Source organism: Triticum dicoccoides, chromosome 6A (genome assembly GCF_002162155.2).
Source record: "Triticum dicoccoides isolate Atlit2015 ecotype Zavitan chromosome 6A, WEW_v2.0, whole genome shotgun sequence".
NCBI lineage: Eukaryota > Viridiplantae > Streptophyta > Magnoliopsida > Poales > Poaceae > Triticum > Triticum dicoccoides.
Window position 1 is genome coordinate 467,557,797 of NC_041390.1, and position 13,251 is coordinate 467,571,047.

At 48.3% G+C, this 13,251-nt stretch overlaps 1 pseudogene; it reads right to left on the reverse strand.

The window, feature by feature from the left end:
- Window positions 1-1,171: 1,171 nt before the first annotated feature.
- LOC119317323 lies at window positions 1,172-3,996 on the reverse strand (annotated as a pseudogene).
- Window positions 3,997-13,251: the final 9,255 nt, after the last annotated feature.

Genomic DNA, 13,251 nt, shown 5'->3' on the forward strand with positions numbered 1-13,251 from the left:
ACGGATCAAAGATAAAAAAGGAAAACTTTGTTTTTGCCACTCTAGCTTTTGACCACTTTGCTTATGCCAGTCTAAAATTTGATATTTCATTTTTGTCACTCTTAGTTTTTGAAAATACATCGCAATTGCCATTCCATGGCAAAAGCAATAATTTACGAGATGCAATTGTGATACATTGTCAAAATCTAAGAGTGGCAAAAGTGAAATGAAAAGTTATTGCTTTTGCACGGATTGGCATTTGTGATGTATTGTCAAAAACTAAGAGTGGCAAAAGTGATATGTTAAATTCTATAGTGGCATAAGTAAAGTAGGCAAAAGCTAGAGTGACAAAAACAAAGTTTTCCCATAAGAAAAACTCTCTAGGGCAGCTGATCAACCTGATCGGTGGACTAACCCTAAGATATATGTTGCGCAACCCTCGGTGGAGATCATGGAGATCGAGCTCTCAAAGATGGGGTGACGCGAAAGCTATGGCAGAGCTATAGGTCTAGACTCGCGGCTAATTTTGTGTAAGAGGACTAGAAGGAGAGAATTAGCGTAAATCGTTGTGTGTATTATTGAGCCTCATGGGATGGTATATATAGGGGTCTGTCTAGAACTTAGTCAACTGAGACTTAACGAAGTCTTAGTCGAGTGACGTCAGTGTAGTTGTGGTGCTGCAAGCGGCATGGCTAGATGTTGCAAACGACGATGAAAAATGTTGCAACGATACTCCAAGCAATGACAACATATGTAACAACCGTTCTGGTAAAAATGCTACAACCATCAAAGAAGGAGGTTGCGGCCGGTGAGATGATGTGTTGCAATCGATGAGGAATGACATGCTACAACCAGCAAGACAGATGTTGCAACCGGCAGGAAAAAATGTTGCAAACGATGGAACAAAATGCTGCAAGGTCAACTAAGACTTCGTTATATCTCAGTCGACTGATTTTTAGCAAGGCCGTATATATAGATGCGCAAGATTTGAAGGGTAAGATCTCTCTTAGAGATAAGATCAAAACAATTCTTATCCAATCCTGTAAATTTTCTGACTATAAACATATCTTTAATAGAAGACGTGGAACCTCCTGTTGAAGAGCAAGAAAGAATCAAGTAAAACTTAATATTTTGATAAATAGCAAAAACGATTTTTAGCGCTAGTTTTCATTTGATATTTTTGAAGCTGGGATGTAAAAACTGTGCGTTTATAGTAGCAGAGGAGAAGATATTACACTTCTCGCAAACAAAAAAGAGGGGAGAAGATATTACACGTGCTGCCCACAGTATCTAACGGTTTGGCCTTCAATCTTTCATCTTTCATCTTTCGTATATAAAGAAACTAAAAAAATTCAATGGACATGTAAAGAATCTATACAGCCAGCTCGATCTTCACGGGGAAAGAGAATGACAGCGCTTCGTCTCCGACCAGGACCGTGCTGACGCCCGACGGCACCACGGTGTAGGCCGTCTCCTCGACGATGGCGAACGCCTTGCACACGTTGAGCGTGAACGGCACTTGGACGGCGGCCCCGGCCGGCACGAATACCCTTCGGAACGCCACCAGCTGTTTCAGCGGCGCGTCGTCCACCTCGGCCGGCGGCACCGTGTAGACCATCACGACGTGGGTGCCGTCCCTGCTGCCACGGTTGGCCACGCTCGGGCTGAAACTTACCTCCTCTTGGCACCCGTGCCCGGCGACGTTGACGGCCGGGCAGGCCAGCGGGGCCGTCCCCGGCTTGCGGGTGAGCTGCTTGCAGGACTCCCATGCGGCAACCCGGGCTGTGACGGAAGCCCCGGTGGTGTCGGACGCGTAGCTGAAGTTGCTGTAGCTGAGACCGTGGCCGAACGGGTAGAGCACTTCCGGCCCGCCGTAGAACTTGTAGGTCCTGCCGGGGAACCCCTTGTCGGCGACCGGCCGCAGCGCCATGGACGTCATCGGGATCTTGCTGATGTACTCGTTCTTGTACCACGTTAGCGGCAGCCTCCCCCCTGACAATCCAAGAAACGTTTCATCAGATAAAAAATACACCAAGGAATTGGTCTGCATTTTTCATCTATATACAATACCTGGATTGTATTTTCCGAAGAGCACGTCGGCGATGGCCGTGCCTCCTTCCTCGCCGGGGTACCCGGCCCAGACGATGGCACCGATCTTGGGGTTGTTCTGCGCAAAGGAGACGTCGACGCCGCCGGCGGAAATGATCACCAGCACGATTGGGTACGGCGAGGCCTCGGCGACCGCGCTGATCCAGTTGGTCTGGTTCCACGGCAGGAGGAGATCCTCCCTGTCGTTGCCCTCCTTCTCCACGCTCATGTTGAGGCCGGCGATGACGATGGTCGCGTCCACGGTCTTCACGTCGGCGGCCGTGCCGCACGCGCCGTCGTCGCACACGTGCGCCGACGTGGCGCTGACGACCTTCCTTATCGCATCGTACGGCGTCACAACTCTGCATGGCTTGCCTGCGTATACAGACAAGTAATTTCAGGTAACATTGTAACAATGCAGTCACTGATGTGCAGATGATTATTTTACTTTTTACCTCTGTAGTCTCCAAGCATGACATCCGTGGCGTTGATGTGTTGCAGTAGGCCAACCAACGACAATGAATGGACCTTGTTGATGTCCAATGGCAGCCGGCCGTGATCGTTCTTGATGAGCACCATGCCTTGCCTCGCGGCGTCGGCGGCCAGCTCCTTGTGCTCCTCCGTGCAGACGTCGTCGGCGCCGAGGGACTCCAGTTCCGGAATGCCGTCGAAGAAGCCGAGCCTCATGAGGGTGAGGTAGAGGTTCCGCAGCGCGTTGTCGACCTCGGACTCCCGCAGCTTCCCCTGCCGCACGGCGTCGAGGCCGAAGGCGGTAAAGAAGTCCTGCGCGCCCTCCCAGTACATGCCGCAGTCGAGGTCCAGCCCGGCCTTCATGGCCGCCGCCGTGGCCTCCACGCCGTTGTACCCGAGCCACTTGGCGTCCCTGACCATGACGCGGACCGAGTCGCAGTCGGAGACGATGTACCCGTGGAGCTGCCACTCGCCGCGGACGGTCTCCGACAGGAGCCGCGCGTTGGCGCAGGCCGGGACGCCGTTGATGCGGTTGTAGGAGCACATGACGCAGCTCGCGTCCCCGTCCCGCACGCACATCTCGAACGGCCGCTCGAACGTCTCGATCATGTCGCGCTCCTCCACCCGCGCGTCGAACGTCAGGCGGTCGGCGGTGAGCCACGCGTCCACGTCGTAGGCGGCGTAGTGCTTGCAGCAGCTGGAGACCTTGATGGGCCGGGCGAAAGGGTCGGCACCGGGACCGCCGGCGTCGATGTCCTGCATTGCGCGGACGAAGCTGACGGCGTACCGTCCGACGACGAAGGGGTCCTCGCCGGGCGTCTCGCTGGCGCGGCCCCACCGCGGGTCGCGCACGACGTTGATGTTGGGGCTCCAGTACGTGAGCTCGGCGTGGCCCAGGTTGTACATGGCCCTGATCTCGGTGGACACCGCGCCGCCGATGGCTCCCCACAGCGTCTCGTTGAACGCCGCGGCGCTGTTGATGACGAGCGGGAAGCTGGTGGCGCCGGGCACCACGTCGCCGAACCGCGTGCCGCCCGGGCCGGTGTCCGACACGCCGTGCAGGGCCTCCCCCCACCAGAGGTACGGCGGCAGCCCGACGCGCGCCGCGCCCTCGGCCCGGTCGCCGAGGTTGCGCACCTTCTCCTCCAGCGTGAGGCGGCCGACGAGGTCCCACACCCGCTCGGCGTACGGCAGGGAGGCGTCGCAGTACCGGAAGCCACCCATTTCAAGACCCAAGGCCGCGAACCGGGCCGGGTCGCAGACCTTGGTGTAGTTCCGGCCATTGGTGGTGATTGGGCCGAGCCCGGAGCCGCCGCCGAGACAGAAGTGAAGGCGACGGAAACGGCACACATGAGCGAGGCCAAGAGCACGCAATGGCGAAGCGAGGACGCCATTGCGACGAGAGAGGAGGGACCTCTCGCTGCTCTTGGTCTACCGGGGCAAGTGGGTACGTACAGTGAAACAGTGTATATAGGGCGGGGCCATAGCCATAGCCCATAGGGGATCCTTTGAACCAGACCAAAAAGGACAACCGCGGGAACAGCTGGTTGCGGATCCAAACACGGGAAAGGCCAGAAAACTGAGAGCTCGAGAACTGGTTGTTGGTACGCGAATTTAAAGATGAGATCTGGCACATGGAATGCACGGTGGTGGAATTGATGGTGGTGTCCTCCATCTTCTCTCCGTGACAAAGTATGGCTGAATGTGCTATCGAGAACGACGAGGCTGATCATCCTTCCACGTTCTGCAAGTTATGCTTCCATCCAGGGACAACCCATCTCTCCCGTGAGGTCTTGACTTTTAGCTGAATGTTCCTGCAGGTACTAATACGTTCATTGTATTGTGCACAAACATTTTTCTTGGTTCTCACCGAAATGAACACTAAATATTGATCCAGAACCGCACATGCCGCTTCGTTCCCAACTGCCTTGCACAGGCCATTTGGAGGCGACAGTTTTTCTCTGGTGAACTCCGGCAATGCAGCAGCTTCCGTCCCCCTCGGAGCAGCGGATGGTGTGTGTGTCTGTGTGTTCCGAGCGGTGAGGACAGCGCCGCATCAAATAGATTTGCCTCGATTTTCTTCTTACCACGGCGATGCTCTCCATGCCGTCGACGAAGGGCTGGTGGCTTTGTGTACTTATCGTTCTCTCGGGATGGCGAGTTTAGTTTTTCTGCTCGATGATTGTGGTTGCTGCATGTTGCGGCGATGGCAGGAGCCAGGACGAATTGGTGTTCCTGAAATGGGGATGATGGCTTATAGGCGGCGGATCCGGTTCTGCTTCCCGACTTCGTCGGCGCGGTGCAGCGGATTCGAGTCCAAGCTAGCACAAGGACAACCCCGCCCGATGTGCCACAACGATATGTGCCTTGCTTGTTCTTCGGCTCTAAAAGCCTCTTTGGCAATGGTGCGATCCTGGATTTTGCAACGATGGAGGTTGTGCTTTAGTTCTGATGAGCATCTCGATGACTCGAAAATTTGGAGGCAGTCGCTAGTTTGGAGTGTAGAAACCCTAATGAATCTTGTTGTAATCTTCTTTGTATTTGTGTCTAGTCTGCAATGTTTCCAGGAATCTATTTTCCCCCGGCACATTTACTAGTTTCTCTGTGCGTGTATTCTTGTAGCTCGGTTATTGTTTAATGAATGGCACGATTACTCTAAAAAAAGATTATCATTGTAGCGGTTAATTGATTGTACAAAAGGGGTTATTCATGTTCAAGCTAGTTTGTCTTCCGTGCTGTTTTAAGTAGGATTGTTGTTCCGTTGAGTGGTGCTGGGGCAGTGAGGACAACGCCGCATCGAATAAATTTGCCTCGATTTTCTTCTTACCACGGCGATGCTCTCCATGCCGTCGACGAAGGGCCGGTGGCTTTGTGTACTTGTCGTTCTCTCGGGATGGCGAGTTTAGTTTTTCTGCTCGTGCATGGTGGTCGTTGCATGTTGTGGCGACAGCAATAGCCAGGACGAATTAGTGTTCCTGAAATGGGGATGGTGGCTTGTAGGCGGTGGATCCTGTTCTACTCCCTGACTTCGTCGGCGCGGTGCAGCGGATTCGAGTCCAAGCTAGCACAAGGACAATCCCTGGCCGATGTGCCACAACGATATGTGCCTTGCTTGTTCTTTGGCTCTAAAAGCCTCTTTGGCGCTAGTGTGATCCTAGATTTTGCAATGATGGAGGATGTGCTTTAGTTTTGATGAGCATCTCGATGACTCAAAAACTTGGAGGCAGTCGCTAGTTTGGAATGCAGAAACCCCAATGAATCTTCTTGTAATCTTCTTTGTATGTGTGTCTAGTTTGCAATGTTTTCAGGAATCTATTTGTAGCGCCTAGGATGAAATTCTATCCCAATCACGTGATGAACTCAAGATTGGAGCACAACCGCATTTCGAGTGCATAGCAAGGTGGATATCATTGCAACATACCATTTACTGAATAGATGAGAATACGAGATAAAGGCTTACACTCGCCACAAGTTACAATATTCATACAGCAATGCATCAATACATAGCAACCATCATACAGAAGAGCAGGATCCGACTACGGATGAAATCAAACGAAAAAGAAGAACGACATCCACCCTGCTAGCCCAGGCTTCCCCGACCCGGAACCTACCCCTTGATCAAAGAAGAAGAACTCCAAAAGCAAGCAAGCATCACACTCGCGTCAGATCATCGCATTACATGTACCTGCAATTGTTGTTGTAGTAATCTGTGAGCCACGAGGACTCAGCAATCCCATTACCATAGGTATCAAGACTAGCAAAGCTTAAAGGGTATGGAAAGGATAAGTGGCGGGGTTGCAGCAGCGACTAAGCAATGTATGGTGGCTAACTCACGAGTATAACAGTAAGATGAGAAACTACTCAAACGGTCGCCAACTAGTAATGATCAATAAGTGATCCTAAACTACTTACGCATAACCCAACCGTGTTCTCCTCTCGAACTTCCCCGAAAAGAGACAGTCATGGTTACACACGCGGTTGGTGTATTTTAATTGAGTTTACTTCAAGTCCTCTACAACAGGATATTAACAAATTTCCACCTGCCACATAACCGCGGGCACGACTCTCAAAAGTTTAAACCCTGCAGGGGTGTCCCAACTTAGCCCATGACAAGCTCACGATCCGCGGAGACAATCCTCCATCGCGGGACCCTCCGATAAGACTCGGAATCCCGGTGCACAAGATATTTCGACAATGATAAAACTAGTCCAGCAAGACCTCCCGATGTGCCGACACCCTGATAGTAGTTGCGTGGATCTCGTCTCAGCCACGATCGGATTGTCCAAACTTCTGTTAGGCCAATCCAGAGTTGCCCCTGGCGACCACCGGCGGTTGACAGGTTTGGACCAACACTCATGAGGAGCACTGGCCCAGGGGGTTAGTTAAGTCCACGGGGTCCAGAAAGTCCCTATGCAAGTTTTAGTTGTAAAAAGGCAAATGGTAGAACCAAGGTTGGGCCTTGCTGGAGGAGTTATTCAAAGCGAACTATCAAGAGGGGCCCATAAACCCATCGTGTTAGGGACGCAAAATCAAGGAACATAACACAAGTATGACGGAAACTAGGGCAGCAAGAGTGGAACAAAACACCAGCCAAAAGGCCGAGCCTTCCACCCTTTACCAAGTATATAGATGCATTAATTAGATAAGAGATGTTGTGATATCCCAAGATATCCATGTCCCAACATGGAACAACCTGCAACTTCACCTGCAACTAGCAACGGTATAAGAGGGGCTGAGCAAAGCTGTAACATAGCCAAACAACGATTTGCTAGGAAGGGTAAAAAGGTTAAAGACTATTATGGCAATTTGGGAGGCTTGATAAACAAGTGATAGGTAGCACAACATAGCAATAGCATCGAGACAACTAGCATAGCAAATATAGTAGTGAGATCCAAGGTGACGGTCATCTTGCCTGAAATCCGGCTAGGAAGAAGACCGAATCCATGAAGAAGACGAACATACATAGTCGAACGGATCCTCACAATCGCAACGTTACCAGAACTATCAAGAAGCGCAACCGGAAAGAAGCAAACATCATGGTAAACAACCATCACATAAACATGGCACGATGCACAAACAAGTATGATGCATGTCCGGTTTAATGATTCATGGCATGGCAAAGTACAACATACAACACTACAAATTAAGTGGAGTTCAATATGCAATGGGTTGCACATTGACGAACACCACATTCAAGTTGTTTAGTTCTCTCCCGTTTATGTACCCAACAATATTAAATGTTGTTAAACATGGCAAGAGGTGAAGCATAATAAAACTACCTATCTAGGCAATTTAAATGGGGCCGGATATAAAAAACAACAAATCCGGAAAAGCCCCATGTGCATATTTTGGATATGGTACTGTTCTGCCTAAACCAATATTTTAATGTTGTTAAACAAGAAAATAAAATGCACCATGTTAAACTATGCATTTTTTCTACCCCATTTACATATAAAGATTATTAAATTCGGAGCTACGGTTATTTAGTTATGAAATAAATCATTTTAACAAGCTATTTGAGCAAATTTAACCAAACAGCATTTTAAACATTTTCAAACATAGATTAAAGTGGCATATTACGAAAGTAGACAAAATTCTAAGCATTTTACATATTGAAAACATTTTAATCCAATGCACGGTTCATGAGTAATTATATGCATGAAGACTAGGGACTTTTCTGTAAAACAGGTGTTCTCTGGATAATCAGCTAATTCGTGGATCTGAAAAGAAAAAAACAGGAACTGGGCTGAAACTTGCTACGGGCCAAAACAGTGGCATGCGCCGGGGGGCAGCTCACCCATGGGCCGAATCTTGCCTGTTGGGTGGGGGCTGGCAAAGGCGGTTGCGGGCAGGACGCGGAGGAGGCTGGGCCCTCTTGGCGCTGGCTGGGCCTTGCTGCCGATGCGCTGGAGGCGCGGTCAATGCTCGAGACGAGCGAGCCACTACTGCCTGTTACCAACAGAGGCAACAACAAGCAACAGCAGGCCATGGCGATGCAGAAGACGGGCGGCGCGACAATGGGGCAACGGCGAGCTGGGTGTCGGGGAGGCAGGGGCGCAGATGAGGATGGTATGCTGGTTCCGGCGACTAGCGACGGCAGGGACAAGGTGCTCGGGGAAGGGGAGCAGTGCAGCTACAGGCAGCGGGCGATCGAGCACTACCTCTGCACTTCAACAGAGAGAGAGAGAGATTTAGAGAGGATGAAGTAGAATGGAAAGGGGAAGAAGAGAGAAGGCGAGGGCGATGGGCGCGCGACCTGCAGGGCTCCGATGGCGCGGCCGGGCATGTGCGAGGAGGAGGCACGGGGCCGCGGATCCGTTCGTGGGGCGGCCTTAGACAGTCAACGACTTGCGGTTGGTGTGGCCATGGCAGCATAGGCTGAGCTTTGTTCGTTTCCTGGCAGAGAATAAAATGAATGGGAAAGGGAGGGACATTAGAGGAGGAAGGAGGGAGCAACAGAAGAAAAGAAAGAGCAGAGGGAAGGGAAACACTCATCTGCTGGCTCTGGCGAGCTGCAGCTTGCTCGGGGTGGAGCATGGGCGCTTGCACGGTTGTGGTTGGAGGGAGGCAGAGAAGTTGGGCCTCGGCGGCGCGACGGACATATGAGGACGGCGGGGTTCAGACCTGAACTCGCAGGTGTGCTCGGGAGCCCTCGAGCGGGAGAGGCTGTGGGTGCGACGGGGTCCTAGTAGGTGGCTTCGGTCGCCGGCGAAAGAAGTAGCTCGAGGAGGCGCAGGGGTTGGGGATCAAGGAACAGGAGAGGTGCGCTGGTTGGTTGGAAGAAGAATGGGGATGGATCCCGAGGGGGATTTGGTGGAGTGGCGGCGGCTGGCTTGGAGGATGGGACATCTCCCTAAATTTTAGGGTTGGTCTGTATATATAGCAGGCGGAAGAAGTTTTAGGGGCGTCCGATCGTCATCGGACGGCTCCGGGTCAATTGGGTAGTCAAAAGAATAAATGAAAGAAGTATTGTGGCATTTCGGGGTTGATCCAAACTCAACGGTCATGACTGAGGGGGTTCGGGTTCAGAGCAGTTTTCGGATGCACGCGAGGGGTTGATGCACTGTGCAAAGAGGGATTAGGTGGTTTAACAAGAGGGAGTCGAAAACCCGATTGGTCTCAGAACGGTCAACGAAGGTGAGGGGTTTGATGGGCTCAGAAAAGAGAAAGAAGAGAGCGGTTTGGTTGATCTGAGAGAAACTCAACCAAGACAAGGAAGAAGCGACAACTACGAGCGGATGCAAGTTTTAAAAACATGACGGCAACAGAGTGCCGATGCAATGCAAATGATGACATGATGAAATGCAACAAATAAAATACATGGTGGTCACGCAAAACATGGAAGGTGACTGGAGCGTCGGTCTCGGGTCGTCACAACACTCCTCCACTTACAAGGGATCTCGCCCCGAGATGTAGGGATGGCACTGAGTAGAAATGGAAGAGGAAGAGGTAAAACAAGTTGCTACTTTGACAACCGAGTGAAACCAATGAACCTTGAGAGGTTGAAAACTTGAAAGGAGAACACAACAGAGTTGAATGAAATTGAGAGCACTCCGGTAGAAAAGAGAAATAAGGAACACCATGTGAACCTCGGAGTTGCAAAGCTATGAATGACGAGCACAATGTACAAGAAGGAATTGAAACCACTCTGGTTGAAACAAGATAAACAAGGGACGAGGAAGAACAAATTCGAACAACACTTTGGTTGAAAAAAGATACAAGACTTGATAAGATGAAAAGAACTTGAGCAGATGACACAACACTCCTGCTAAACGGATAAGCAAGGAAAATAACAAAATCTTGGCAAAACGAGATGATGGAACGAAGAGAGCAACATCACAATGCCTCCAGAAGAAATGAAAGAATTGAATGAAAAGAATGGAGAGAAAACAACATGTTCTACCTCAAATCAATTTGAGAGAGCATCCTTAAAAGAAAGATTGAACAGAGTTGTTGAAGAATCAAGAATCAACAATCAAATGATATACTCCTTGTGGGCTTATGGAGAACATCCCAAAACCTATGAGGTGACAACCGGCCACTAAAGGAAAACAATTGATTGGTTAAGATCACAAATAGATGAAAAATTACTTTCGCCGAGAGGATAGGAGAAAACTTGGATCATTGATAAACACCACAATTAGCAACATTCCTTAGGGAAGGCTTTAAGTGAAATCTAGACCAAGATAACACCAATGAATAAATTGTTGGGTTGAAAAGATCTCGTGAACGAATTGAAAATGATGGGTTTAAAGTATCTCATTCCTGACAACTTGTGAATCATGGAACACAAACTCAAATTGTCTAGAATGACATAACGCCACCTCAAAAGATAAGGTAGAAAGAATTGCACTTCAGAGTGCAAGAGGAAGAATGCTTGAACTCCTCAAAACAAAACATGTGTTGAAAACCATGTTTATTTTAGAGTATAGCTTGGCAGATCATAACTTCGAGAGAAATCTTGAAGAACAATTGAAGAATGAAAGGAATCCTGGACGAACCACCATGTCGAGCCTTTGTGAGAACTTCGGTAATAAAATAATGATAGAAAGAAAGAGAAGTTGAAAGAACAAGGTGAGCCTTGCAATGATTTAGATGGAGCTTCATGATGAAATAATTGAGAGAACTTGGAAATCTGGAAGAAAAGATGAAGCACTTGAAACCGAGAATTTGGTATCATGAACGAACTCCGGAAGAAGGAATTTAGATCACTTGGATGAAACAAGAATAAGAATTGTGTTATGCGTATCCTTCACCAATTAAATTATGACCCACAATGGATTTAGCATACTAGTTATTCTCATTTAAGAAAGGATTGATATAGCTCAAACTTGGGAAAGTCTTCGACGAATCACCGGTAGGATTGGAAAGAACGAATGAATTGATATGAGAACAAAGGAAGAGGAAACTTGAACGGACCACCGTAAGAATTGAAAATGAATGAAGAAAACGGAACGAATCACCGGGAAGAATTAGAAAACGAACGAAGATACTTGGGAAAATTTAGATACAAGAGAATGAAGAGATCATGAGCTGACTAGAGAATACTTGAGCGATGCGCTGGTAAGATTTGGAGAACGAGAGCTGAAAGCTGAGAATGAGTAATATTCGAAATGATGGCCTTCGGAGAATTGAGAACGGAAAGAACTCCTGAAATGCTTCGGATGGGTATGAAAAGAATTTCTCTTGATCAGAACAATTTGAGGAGATAGCAACAAGCTTGAACCACGAATCTTCAAGAGAACAGACAAGGATTTAGGAAAAATTCTTCTTCGGTCTTCCAATGTTGAGAATAATGATGAGAACTACCAAGACAATTGATGAGACACTCCCGAACAATGAAGAATAGAAATGTTGAACCAACGATGGAAATATTTTGAAAGCGATCTTGGAGAAGGAATATGACTAATGATAATTCATTCTTACGTCAAATTTTGAAAAAGAATTTGAGAATAACTCCGGAAAAAAATTAGAAGAGTCAGGTAAGATCCTGGGAAAAGACCTATGGCTTAGGGCCCACTCAAGAGAAACACCGTTGAAATGATTTTGAAGAGAGATTGCACCGGTTGAATTAAATGACTTGAATGAGATAATAATCTCCAAATAGCTTGAACGGATTAAGAATGGAAACATGAATCTTCTGAGATATCTTCAGCACTCTGGATACAAGTATCGCAATGTTAATGATCAAGAGATGCTTGGATAAGAACTTCCAACAAGAGAAAGCAGCTTTGTGAAATGAGGAAAGGGATAAGATCAACACCAAAGCCTTGAATTAAATCCGCCGGAGAATAAAATGAGAATGGAACAACGATAAAGTTGAAGCTTCCTTAGCGTCTTCACGAGAAATCACCGGCTAAACAACATCGAAGGAAAGAATGAAGAAACTTCACATGAATATAATGGATACTTGACTTGATTTCTGGCTTTGAGAAGAAGGGTGGGAGGGTGGGGGAAAACAAAGACAACTTGGGATGAATGAAACAGACACCATTTAGAAAAACCAAGAATTGGTCTTGTGCAAATTGGAAGGATCGGGTTAACTTGAATAGAAGCACGCCGGTTGAAAATTATTTACATGAAAATCTCGATGATCAAGAAGGATTAGCACTCGGATAGAAATATGAGAACACCGCTTAGGAAAGGTATGGAATCAACACTTGACATTGAAGCAACTCGAATACCACAACTCAAAACAAAACAAAGGATTTGGCTTGGAAAATTAGCCGGAACAAACATATGATAGACACCATATCGTATCATGTGTCTGTTGGGAAGATATCCTATGAGACACTTGAATTCCCACCTAAAAACTCCCAAAACTTTCTGGTTATGCAATCTGGTGTTGGGGATACAGGAAGGCACAATATATATCACGCAACTAACAAGCCCTACGCTCCAACTGTATCCATACGTCAACACATAACCAAGAAAACTCTGGAAATCATGTACCTCAGCCTTCAAAAAGCATTCGTTATACGAGCTGTGTAAATACTCCCGAACTCCCTCCCAAGTAGTGTGTGGCGTCGAGGTTATGTCACCACTAACTGCATAAAAGAGATTTTCAATGTCGGCGAACTCAGGTATTCCAGAACTGCAACGATAAAATTGTGACGACAACACCTCGGAGCTCAACTCCCCGGGACACTGTCACAACCCCTAAATGTCCGAAGGCACCAAGAACAATGTTCTCATCACAAGAATATCGGAACG